The sequence below is a fragment of the Polyodon spathula genome, chromosome 5 (assembly GCF_017654505.1).
Source record: "Polyodon spathula isolate WHYD16114869_AA chromosome 5, ASM1765450v1, whole genome shotgun sequence".
Lineage (NCBI taxonomy): Eukaryota > Metazoa > Chordata > Actinopteri > Acipenseriformes > Polyodontidae > Polyodon > Polyodon spathula.
In genome coordinates this window covers 52,285,716-52,298,130 of record NC_054538.1, presented here as the reverse complement: position 1 = coordinate 52,298,130, position 12,415 = coordinate 52,285,716, and the positions used below count along the sequence as shown (strand labels likewise).

The following is a 12,415-nucleotide window of genomic DNA, read 5'->3' as shown; positions in this document are numbered from 1 at the left end:
GACATGATCAAGAGGCTATCTTTCTGCTTGGAGCTTTTCAACCAAATGCGGCGATGATGATAATGACCTTCCAGATATTCTTGGCCTGATGGCAGCAGCATCCCCAGTTCTCCCTTTAGGGCTCTTACGCATGCGCCATCTCCAAGTCTGGTTCAACCACAGGGGCCTTCACCCTGTCTTGGACCAGTCTCACAGTGTCTTAGGTCACTTTTTGAAAGCTCTCTCGTGGTGGAAACAACTAGCTCATCTGTGCTTGGCAGTTTTGGGCAGTGTCACGAGGAGAGAGATGGTGACCACAGACACTTACAATGTAGAATTTGGCACTGCCCCATACATGTAAGTTCCGGGCACTGAGGGTGAAGCAATTCCAGCTTGTGAGATCAAAGAAAAACAACCAGGCCCATGTTCCCCACTCGAGCCAACTCAAAATACCATTCTTTTTTGTAAACCACAACAGGCTAAAAAATAAAAGTTTTTCAAATCTAATCTTGTAGTCGATTTCATTAGATAGCTTGTAGGGCAGCATGGTGGTTAGTGCTGCTGCCTCACAGCACCAGGGCCCTAGGTTCAAATCCCACAGTCCAAAGACATGCTGTTCAGGTTGACTGACATCCTGTCCACAGTGTAGTCCTGCCTCACACCCAGAGTCTACCGGTTTAGGCTCCTGCTCACCACAGCTCTGTAAAGGAGTTATTGATAATGGATGGATAGATTAGCTAGCTTGTTGTGTAGCCTGTGGCGTCGTTTCATGCTAGCTACTAGTGTAATCAGAAACTGCTTGCTCAGACACTATAATGTAGGCCAGCCCTCCCAACCTCTGTCTCCAAATGACCCGATTCCAAAAGAGTAATTAATTTAGAACAATTTGTAGATTTTGTTTTTCACTTTGACATTATGGACTATTTTTATTCCATGTTATAACACAATACAACGTGGAAAATTCCAAGGGGGGTGAATACTTTTGAGAGCCACTGTAAATACATATGGGGGCATAAAGGGGTTGGCCCCCTATGAGAATCAACTTTGAAATAAGTGGTCCAAAGTGATTTTACCCTTAAAATACCCCAGTTACTTATTCCATCCATGTTACATTTGCGGGATAAGAATAAGAAGCAGCAATGCGAATAAGAAGCTGGCCGAATAAGAAGCTGGCCAAAACACTTTTGGTACAAACCATTCACAGTCACATCTACTATGAAAAAAGAAAAAAACTAAAACTCTACTGTATCAGTAATAACATTTTGACCTCCTCTCTCCCATATTTTTTACTTAAATCAGAAAATATAAAAACACAACCACAATGCCATAATAAATAAATAAAATAAATAATACATTAAAATAAAAAAATAATTTAAATAATTATATTTTTCAACTGCTGCCTAGTATTTACAAAAAAAAAAGTGCCTGTAAGAACCCATTTAACTAAACATCTTCTTAAAACAGTAAAATCGGTTATTACCATAACCCTGGTTCCCTGAAAAGAATGACAACCATTATTGAATGGGAAGATCCTCTCAATCACTGAGCATTTATAAAAAAAAAGCTGCCCTATCAGGGGCCTGCTGTGAGGAGGAAGTCCCTCCCATCCTGCTGAAGAGAGATGTCCTCACAGTAGCATATCGCCATTTTCAAAATCGAAGGTCAGCTGGGGACACGACCACAAAGGGTAATGGTTGTCATTCTTTTCAGAGAACCAGGGTTATGGTAATAACCTAACATTCCCTTTCAAGTGGAATGACAACCATTAACAAATGGGAAGCTGTACCAAAACTGTCGTGGCTCCAGATTACTGATAGTACAGCCCCACGGCGAGAGCTCACAAAGTCACTTGGCTCCTGGTAAAATTGGTGGTAAGAAGTCTGTGCACCGCATGGTGAAGGCCAGGTGAGCGCAGACCGTCTTGGTGGTTTATGTAGGCTACCACTGCCATGTTGTCCGTCCGGACCAGCACGTGTTTGTGCACTAACTGCTGTCAAAAATCAGATAGCGCTAGGGCTACTGCTTGCAGTTTTTGGGCATTTAAATGAACTTGCTGCCAAGGTCCCTTCCACTGACCTCGTATTCCCCTCCCATTCCAGACCGCTCCCCAGCCCAGACTGGAGGCATCCATAGTGACAACTTCCCATCTGTGAAGCACAGATTGCCGGAGCAGAGCACTGTGGACTGAGATGGTACGAAGTTGCTCTTCTGTTGAAGTATGGAGAGCCGTAACTTCGTCACATGATCTATGACCTGTCTGGTGTGCGCCTCGGATCAGGACATGGAAGTTGGCGTCTTGCAGTCAACATGTTGAACTTCCTTTGTTTGAGGAACATGTTGAGGACCCTGAGGTCCAGAATAGGTCAGAAACCGCCGTCCCTCTTGGGCACCAGGAAGTACTTGGAGTAGAACCCGCTGAGGGCATCGCTTGGATTTACCAAGCACACAGTGTGCTTTTGTTGAAGATTGGAGATCTCCTGTTGGAGGAGAATCGCGCATGCTGGTCCGACAGTGGTAGAGAGCACAACCTTTATGGATGGAGGGCCTAAGCGGAAATGCAGAGCGTAATTGTGTCTCATAGTCGTTAGCACCCAGGAGTCCTGGGTGCACCCTTGCCATGGGTCGGTTCCAGTGGTCAGTCCAGTTGTGAGGGGGGATGATGGGAGCTGGAGCCCCTCAGGGGCGATCTTCCTTAGGCTTGGGAGAGGGCACCTCTTTTTTAGGCCCCAGCCTCGGTCTCCAGCTGGAGAACCAGTTACCCCTGGTTGCCGGTGGTCCCTGGCCGTTGGCTTTTCCTCTGCCTGCTTATTTAGCCTGAGGTGGAGGGCGGCATTCAGGCCCAGCTGCCCCACAGGCTGGAAAGGCCACCCAGGGTGCTGGCGATAAGCAGGAAGGCGCAAAAACTTTGAAGTGACCTCCGTGGCCTTGTGGGGCCTTTCAAGGCTCACATCCACAGTTGCTCCGAATGTCTGCCCCGGTGTTATAGGGGCATCCAGCAATGCAGCCTTCTCTGTCTCCACCATTTTGGCCTGGGTCAGCCAAAGATGCCGGCGGGCACCCAAGGGCGCCGCCAGAGACCTCCCTGATGCCTGACCTAGCTCCCCCATCAGGTCAGTTATCACTCCCGTCACTGCCTGAAGCTCCCCTGCGTCTGCCTTCGTTGCCCGCTCCCGCTGTCTTGCCACTAGCTGTGACTGGTAGAGCACCAAGATGGACATGGTGTTCGCCGCTCTCACCGACAATGCCGCTGAAGCATATGCTTTCTTTAGCATTGCATCAGTCATCCTGCATGGCTTGGATGGGCAGGTAGGTTCTTTATCCCCTCTGGTGAAGGTGGACCCTTGCACCAGCACAGTGACCATGTCCCCGATGGGAGGGAACGTGCCTAGGCCAGCTTCTTGGGCTCCGGTTTTGTGCCACAGGGACTCCACTGCTCTGGAGCCAGAGGGAGCAGATGCTGGGTGGTTCCAGGAAGAGCGAACCAGCTCCAAAAAGTCCTCACAGAGGAAGGGCATGTTATGGGTGCCCTTTTTGTTTGAGTAATCGATTCCCCTTTCCCTCCTGCTCCACAGGCCAGGGAATATCCGTGGCAGCAGCTGCACGCTGCATCAGGGTTTTCAGTGCAAAGGTGCCAATTTCCAGGACAAAGAGAGCACAAAGCAATCTCGGTGTTGTCTCAGGTGAGAGAAAATGGTGATATGCTACTGTGAGGATGTCTCTCTTCAGCAGGAGGTAGGAGGGACTTCCCCCTCACAGCAGGGCCCTGATAGGGCAGCTTTTTTATATATGATAAATGATTGATGGGTCAGAGAGGCTCTTCCCATTTGGTAATGGTTGTCATTCCACTTGAAAGGGAACTGTATTTCATTTATTCATTATTTTATTTATGTATTTATTTTGTATATTGACATAATCAGGTAACTGTAAATGAGACACCACACTTTGGACCCCACTTATCAACAAGTAAGAGGAAAGGGATTCCTATGCGTTTTTATTGGTTACACTTTGGGGTATGGCTTGCTCATTAAAATCTTTAACGTTTTTGCAGAGGGGGTGATAACCTATGTAGAGATACTTCAATATTTACTGAGCAAAGCATCTAAGGGGGTAAATGGGGCAAAACAAGCAGGTAATATATGGGGTACAGCTATGCTGCTGATACAGATTTTCATTGATTAATATTTTCGTTTTTCTTGAAAGAGGGAGCAATTATCTTTTAAATAGTAACAATATATTTATTGAGCAAGATGTGTAAGTGAGTGGTTTGTTAACTATACCGCGAATATGGAACCGGGAATAAGTAACCAACTTCAGTGTTCTGAATACGTTAGTTTTCTGAAAACTTGGTCTCATGTAAACCTACTGACATCTGGAGGGATAGGTGGCGTGAAACAAACTGCAATTAAGTAAACACAACTTTACTGAGACCTCAACTTTATATGAGCATGAATGGAAAGCTCCCATTTACAGAGTTAATTCATTAAACAAAAAACATTGACACTGCCAGTGAGCGTGCGTTTCAGTCTTTGTAAGAGATGGGTGTGATCTTCAGCACAGACCTGCGGGGAAAGCCAGGGTGAAACCGATAAATGTTGAATGACATACTGCTGACATTCAGAAAACAGCATACACGCTAACTACTGAATTAATATGCTTCTCAATAACTTCACTTGCTTTCTCTAACAATAAGTAAAACATTTTGGTTCGAGCTAAAACACGAGTAACAACAAGTGAACACTATGCTAACGTCAGTACACACTAAATAAATTAACACGCAACAGACGATGACACGTTACTCGGTAAGTACAGTGTAACCTTTTTAGTAGTTAAATGTGTATGTGGGTAAACAAGGAAAAGTTGTCTACGTTTGAACTTTAAGCATTGTGGTCTACTTTGTAGCTGGAATACAGGGTATTTTTGAAAAGTTTTTTTTTTCTCGCATTACGTTATTAAATTTAAACAAAATGACTGAACAATTTAACAATATTGTTGTGGATAAACAAGGAAAAGTTATATGCAGTTGAACTTTAAACACTGGTCTACTTTGTAGCTGTCGTACAGTGTATTTTGGAGAAAAAAAAAGTAATTACGTTATTAAAGTTTAAAAAATGACTGAAGAATTTTAACGAGGTGATACATTATACATCTGCGTTCAATCATAATGCACACGTATATGCGTTCTGGTTTCAGAATATAGAGTATCATTACGTTATCGATGTCAGTTGCCTAGAAATGTAAAAAGTATAAGTAAGAAAGCAAGTTCTGTTGAATCGGCTGGTTTAGATAGATTTTATGTGAACGGAAGTATGTGGTGTGGATAGTGAGATAGATCAACTTACAACTTAGAAAGCTTCCTGTTTCATTTTTGATATTTAACAGAAGAGCAGTTTGATGTGGATGGCCAGACTGCATTGTCACGTAGTTTCATTTTGTCATATGCATAATTGGGAATGTGACATGCGTTTTCTGTATCTGGCACCTGTTCAATGTTGCATGCCTGAGGCAAGAGGCCTATCTTTTGACTTATTTTGTTGCTCACCAGATAAAGAAATGTGCTTGCCAGGTGTACCCAGACTGCAGGCAGTGCCTTGGAAAGTAAGTGTCCTTAATTTGAATAAAACTAACGTCATTATAAACTTGTATTTACAAAGCAAGTGATAAAAAAATACCAAGTGGTTTTCAAAAATGAACAAATTTATATTGATACAAATATAAATTTCATACATTCTCCCAACTTATCTTCTAGCTGGTTAGTAAACCTGTTTTTTTTTTTTTTATTATTTTGCCTAATAACAATTGCTGCACAAGTGTGTTGGATTAAGTACAACTGTGTGGCATAGCATGGTGAGGAACTCATCAGTCTTTCACCTCTGTATGCCTGAGTTTGATTACAAGTGAAATTACTGAAGATTGATGGTCTCAAACTTACATACATTCACACCATAAAACAACCACATCATTTTGCTCAATTCAGAACAAAGTGAATGTGAGAGGTCATCAGTTCATGATTTGAATCTTTCTCTATCATTAATGAAACCACTCTGCCCTGGTTCATATTTCCTGTTTTGGCTGGTTTGCAATTGCTTTCTCTAGCTAAACTCTTTCTGCAAAATGTTTAAGCTGTGTTATTTTTAGTTGAGGCTATTGTGGCTTTCTACGCCCTTCATCCAGCTTCAACAATATATGTCTAAAACATAATCTGAGCTGCAGGACATCACCATTATGTGTATTGATTCTCAATGTATTTCTGTGTTTCACCATGACAAATTGCTTTTTTTTTTTTCTTGCTTTGACCATTATTTTCTAAATTCCACTTCCATAGGTAGTAGGAGTTCAACATAAAACTATTGTTTGCTCCACACATTTTATGTGAGGTTTATTAAAAGTAGAAGAGAGGGGGAAACACACAGATTTATAATCTGGCTCCCGGAAATGTTATTTTGCCTCTGCAGTGGAGGGAACTGTGGCAACTTGTTGTTCGCTTATGCAGTATTTGAAAGGGCCTTTCTAGTCCTTTGGATCAATAATTGACTTTATTTTATTAGTTACTTGTACTAATCTACTACTGTATTGGAAAGTGATTGAGACAATCATAAAAATGTAATAACTAGACACAGTTTGAAAAAAAAAAAATACTGTACCAGGTGGTGAGTCATCCTATAGTATGTGGGCTGCTGAATACAAATTTCCTTAATTGTTAAAAGTTGTAAAATAGACTAATACTGGGTCACATGTCCAAAAACAGTCAATAGTGCTCTGCACTGTTGATAGTGCTCCAGTAGCCACACCTTTTGTCTTGTTTAATACCAATATTTAAAGACAGGTCAAAAGATAGTAATTTACTGCCTCTTTTTTATTAGATGTAATGTGAATTCTCCATTAGAATAATTTCACTACTATGATATTTACCCAGATAAAAAAGCATGGCAGATGTATGATTTATTCAATGAACCAGACTCACAGGAGGGTAATTTCCATTTTTGTTTTACAAAAAGATATCTGAAACGAGAGATTGAACTTATTTAATACATATTTTACCCTTTCAGGCCAGGTGGTTTGACAGTAAAGATTGTGTTTTAAAATTACCCATGTAAGATTGCAAATACAGGCTTGAAGATTCTAGTGGCAAACACAGAAAAGTATTGCAGTAGGACATACTGAGCTTGCTGAGAAAAAACGGAAGTTCTTGACTAGAGAGATTTCTTCACACCAGTCCAACTGTTTAACTGCATAGTTGTTTCCTGAGTAACTCATACTAGCTGATGCAGAGCTGCACTGAAGCATGAAATGTTATTGAGGCTTTAATAGACCAAAAAAGTAACATATTTGCAGTGGCTATGGATGGACATAGTTAAATCATTTTGCATTGCCATAACACAGTCTGTATGTTGGTTCCAGACTTCTCCCACCTCACCTTTCATTTTTGTTTAAAGCAAAAGCTTTTTTTTTCTTGATTTGATTAGATTTTTAATATTGTATGTTTAGCCATTTTTAGCTGTAGTTTCCAGTAAAGTCAGCCATTAAATTTTTAGGAAGTAGTTGCCCCTAAACCTACATTCATACAAAATATTTGTAAAATAGCACATGCAAATTGGCAGTTACAATTAACTTTTTAATTTGAATTTCATGGTGTACTAACTTAATTTATTTTATTTTTTTTTTATTTTATTTTTTTTTAGCATTCATTTAGAGCATACAATTATTAAAATTACAATATTTATAATAACCTTGAAAGTATATTTTTTAGAATTTATAATATTTTATACAATGTTTTGTTTCATTAAGATATTTTATTTACAGCTTACACTGTTTACCACTGTATACTAATATTATACTGTGAAATATATTTTAGCATGTCTTTTATAAATCCTAAATACTGTAAACTGCATCTTCAATTGCAAATATAGTATTATTAGCACAAAAATACATTTTTTATTCCATGTCATTGGTTGCAAAAATTCTTATAGTCTCGTTGATTAAATCATTTATCTCATTACCACCAGGATGCCTGTGTATTTCAATATTAAAGTTTTAGTGGCGTAATCTGCTTTCATCTTGGCTGTGCTCTGCAGCATACATACAGGCAAGTTCATGGTAAATGCACCAAATTAAAAAAACAAATCACAGATAACATGCATCGATTCATTATGCGCACCCCTCATGAGCCTCAATAATATGTATATGTGCGTTATACTATGAAAACTGCTGCATTTGATAAACTATGGTATTTGTTGAATGGAGGTCATTGTATTCTTAATATTAAAATTAATTAAAAAAAAAAAAAAAAAAAAAAAAAAAAACGATGCAAAGAAACAAATACAATTTAAGACCACCAGCAAATTCTGGATTATAAGAACATAAGAAAATTTAGAACGAGAGGAAGCCCCTTGGCCCATCCATGCTCATCCAGTTCCTAGTACAGTGGTCTCTTTACTGTAGCAGTGTGATAACCTATAAATGTTGCAGCTTTGTAATCCTGTTTTTTCTGCATTAAAGCGGATGCACTCCATCAGTTCAGCATCCAGGTGGCAAAAGAGAGCAGAAAATGTGCTTACAAGTATAAATACCCCACAAAACACCCAGGGCCCGATTTTCGAAAGGTTTGCGCACCGCGCAGAGGGGTATGCATATCGCAAATGACCGTTGTGCCAAAATTGTGCCAAGTTTCCATATTCAAAACATCCTTTTGCACGTCACAATCCATTCTGCGCTGTGCAGGAATAAAATATATGCATCGCTCAATATGGGGGGACTGGCTGACAATATGTGTGATCCTGGTATATTCGAAGGTATGCGCCAAGCACAAAACCAGGTTTCTGATGTGCAGAATAAGGATTGTAAAAGGACTTTGTTAACTCTGCGCACACTACCATTCCAGCACTGACTACAAACAGACAACAATGGGAAATGTGGGTAGCATGCAGCATGTCTGTCGACATGTGGATGTGAATGATGCAAGACACACCCAGCAACAGCAAACCCGACATAGGCGAAGATATGCTGAAAGGGTGTACTGACCTCGGCACACATATGAGGAGCACAGCAATGAGCAAATCATGTCCAGGTATTTTCTCAACGGAGACATGCTGACTCATCTATGTCGCACGTTGCATGATGATCTGGCCAGAACAAATCTGCACAGTCATGCCTTGTCTGAGCAATTGGTATTGTCTGTCTATATGTGTATCCTGGCTACCGGGACCTTCCAGAAGATAGCAGGTGATACAGTAGGGATCACCCAGTGAGCTGTGTCCCGCCACCTCGACAGGTTCATAACCACATTACTGTGACGTACTGAGGAACATATTAAATTCCCCAGTACCAGAGCAAACGGAGGAGATAATACAGGGTTTTTATGAGGTCGCGCACCTGACGCGTGTGGTAGGTGCAATTGACTGCACCCATATTTCTATCTGGGCACCTGTTCCAGTTGTCCTGTTCTGTCAGGATTCCAGTTGTATTCGGAATAATGGGAAATTTGAATAGCTATTCCATGCCATGTAAACAGGGTATTTCAAATGAATCCGTCCGTATTCTGGATACCAGTATTCTGAAAACGTGATACCAAATACCCACTTAGTATTAGGATACTATCGGAATACTAGCCCTGCTAGACACCTTATTCAGAAAACCAGTTTTTTTCTAGACATACGAGTCGTCTTTTTTTTATAATCTAAAATATATAAGATGACGACTTGTGTGCCAAACAAAGCCTTTGCAAAAACTGTGCACAAATATATTAGTACTTGTATGACCCTAAACTGGTTGCTGACTGTGCAATATCTTCCTATTTTTTATTTTTTTAAGTTTTTTAGTAGATCAACAGTCAATACCAGGAGATATATATATATATATATATATATATATATATATATATATATATATATATATATATATATATATATATATATATATATATATATTTTTTTTTTTTTTTTTTATTAAAAAAAGATGAAGTATCAAATTTATAATAACATGCACATGTAAAAATACACTCCCAATGTCTACTTTTTAATGCACAAGATAAACATTTTTGTAAATAGCATAAAATCACTTCATATAATTTACATTGAATAGCCTTATATACCAGAATATACCAGTGCTTCAACCTGCGTAAAGCCAAAGAAGTCCAGTCTACCAAATCATACAATACACAATGATGAGTATTACATCTTGTATTCGTAATGTACCTCAATGCTGCATGATATTGCGAGTCCAGTTTACCTAAAGTTGATGGTTATGCAAACCTATATATTTCATCACCATAGTCAAGTTGCGGCAAAAACATACAAGCAATAAGCCTCTTTTTTTGTTTCCATAATATATATAACATGTTCATATCATAGTGATGTTTATAGCATACTCCCATGCCCAACAGTCGAGTGTGGAAACATGCACTCACCTCTGTCCAGCACAATGCCTTCCATCTGTTCCTTTAATACAGTCCTATTAGCATATGGTAATGCATCGGTAAATAGAAACATGTAATGCAAATGTATTCTAGGTGGACATTCAATATGCACATAGCGCAATCAAATTTGAATTGGGCGAAAGCCCTAATTCCTTTGAATATACCAATATTTGCGCGACAATTGCGATACGCTAGTTCCAATAACTGCGCACCGCTTGCTCAAATAGTGTTGGAGTAACAGTCCACCCTGGAGTTGGGTACAATAGTACAAACATACAATAGTACAGAACCCTAACTCCCTCCCCCCATCCGCACACACCGGATGGGCGGATCAATTATGTGTTTGGTTATCACTGTATTGATATGATGGACCGCTGTAGTGTGTTTACATATACAGTTATATGTGTTCTTCACTGCTCCACAGGCATATCTGCATCCAACGTGTGCCATCAAAGTATGCAAATGAACATTGAGAGAAGGATGAAGAGGACAGGGGGGTCCTGCTTGTTATCTTTGTTGTGTGTTGCCACAAATCTGTAAATAAATTATATAAATGCGGCATAAACCCATCTTGTGGCTCATTGCTTTATTTGGCTGTTCCATAGGTTGCTGGGCATTACGGGTGAGGGGTGGGCAGCTGCAGTTCAGACAGCCAAACACCGACAAGGCACTCTTGCTGTGAAAGGCATGCTAATGTTTTCCTAAAGCCAGACCGGTGATACGATCAACCAGTATTTTCTCTGCAGCAGTCCAATCATAAGTTAGCTGAGGCGGGACAAACAGTTCTGTTAACTGTCATTTCTGGCCGTTTTTATGCAGCTGTCCAGTCTGCTGAATGTCAGTGTTGCTAATTGTACAGAGACAGTTTTTTTTTTTTTTTATTGAGAAATCATATTAGGCTACAATTAACATTTTAGGAGCATATTTAGAATTATTATTCTTACCAAAAAAATGTCATAATGAAAAAAATTCATTCCGGCGACACTCAAAACCTTACAAACTGGGCTTAAACATGATGTTCAAATGGGTGAGTAGAATGAATAACAATGCATTTCTGTGTATTATGTATATAAAGATGCTTGATTGATGTCTACTTTGCAGGTGAATGAACTCATTACATTTACAAATCAGAGTGTGCTTCCACAGTAGACTTTGTCACAGCACCAATTATATAAAAAAAAAATCATTCAGAAAAAAAGACAGTATCTAAAGCCTTTTTTTATTTTACTTCAAAAACATACAGCTATGTCAGATCAGCTGACCTTTAAAGAACCCTTTATAGTATTTCCTTGTGATACAGTACTGTCCGTATTCAATAAAACAGTGGCCTTATCAGTTCATTAATTTGAAAACTTGGTGCCTAGCTATGGAGCCAATTGTGTATTTGAATGGTCCGTATGTATGTGTGCACAATATATTGTGTGGTCCTGTCTGCTGTCATATCGGTACATACTGTGGCAACACCAATGATAGCAGCTTGTCGGGGTAATGCCATTACTAATGGTGACTGTCCATCATTCTGCATTCTCTCTTGGCTGTTGTGTGCAGTTGCTATATTGGTAGTGAATGCACAGACGGTTTTGCGAGGCACAAACAGATTTGCGAATTGCTCAAAAAACTGCTATATTCCAATGTCTCGCAACTCCTTTGTGCCGTTTTGGAATATCTCATTTTGTGCCAAAGCGAGGCACAAATTTAGTGAGGGGATTGCATGAAGATCGAAGATTGGGCCCCCAGTCTTTTTTAGGCATAGTGATAATCAGTCCAGCAAGAATCTGAAATGATCTGCAGCATCCTTATTATAATAATGTAAATATGCATTAATACTACCGGTACAATACTTGTACACTTCCAACCAGGCCAACCAAGAGGACAAGGAGGCCCAAGATATTTCTGCAGGGCACGCTGCCCAGTGGGAAAACAATTTTTCTTGTAAATCAATGCAGAACATTTCAAAATTAAAAAAAAAACCAACAGCACCAGCACTCAGCCTGCGCAGAATCATTTGCGTTCACACCCACCACC

The 12,415-nt window shown here is 39.9% G+C and overlaps 1 long non-coding RNA gene across 1 annotated transcript; it reads left to right on the top strand.

Annotated features, from left to right (window-relative positions):
* Positions 1–4,507: 4,507 nt before the first annotated feature.
* On the top strand, positions 4,508–10,952 carry LOC121315300. Its single transcript, XR_005950234.1, has 3 exons — positions 4,508–4,778; positions 5,522–5,574; positions 10,815–10,952. It is a non-coding gene; the product is annotated as an uncharacterized LOC121315300 (long non-coding RNA).
* Positions 10,953–12,415: the final 1,463 nt, after the last annotated feature.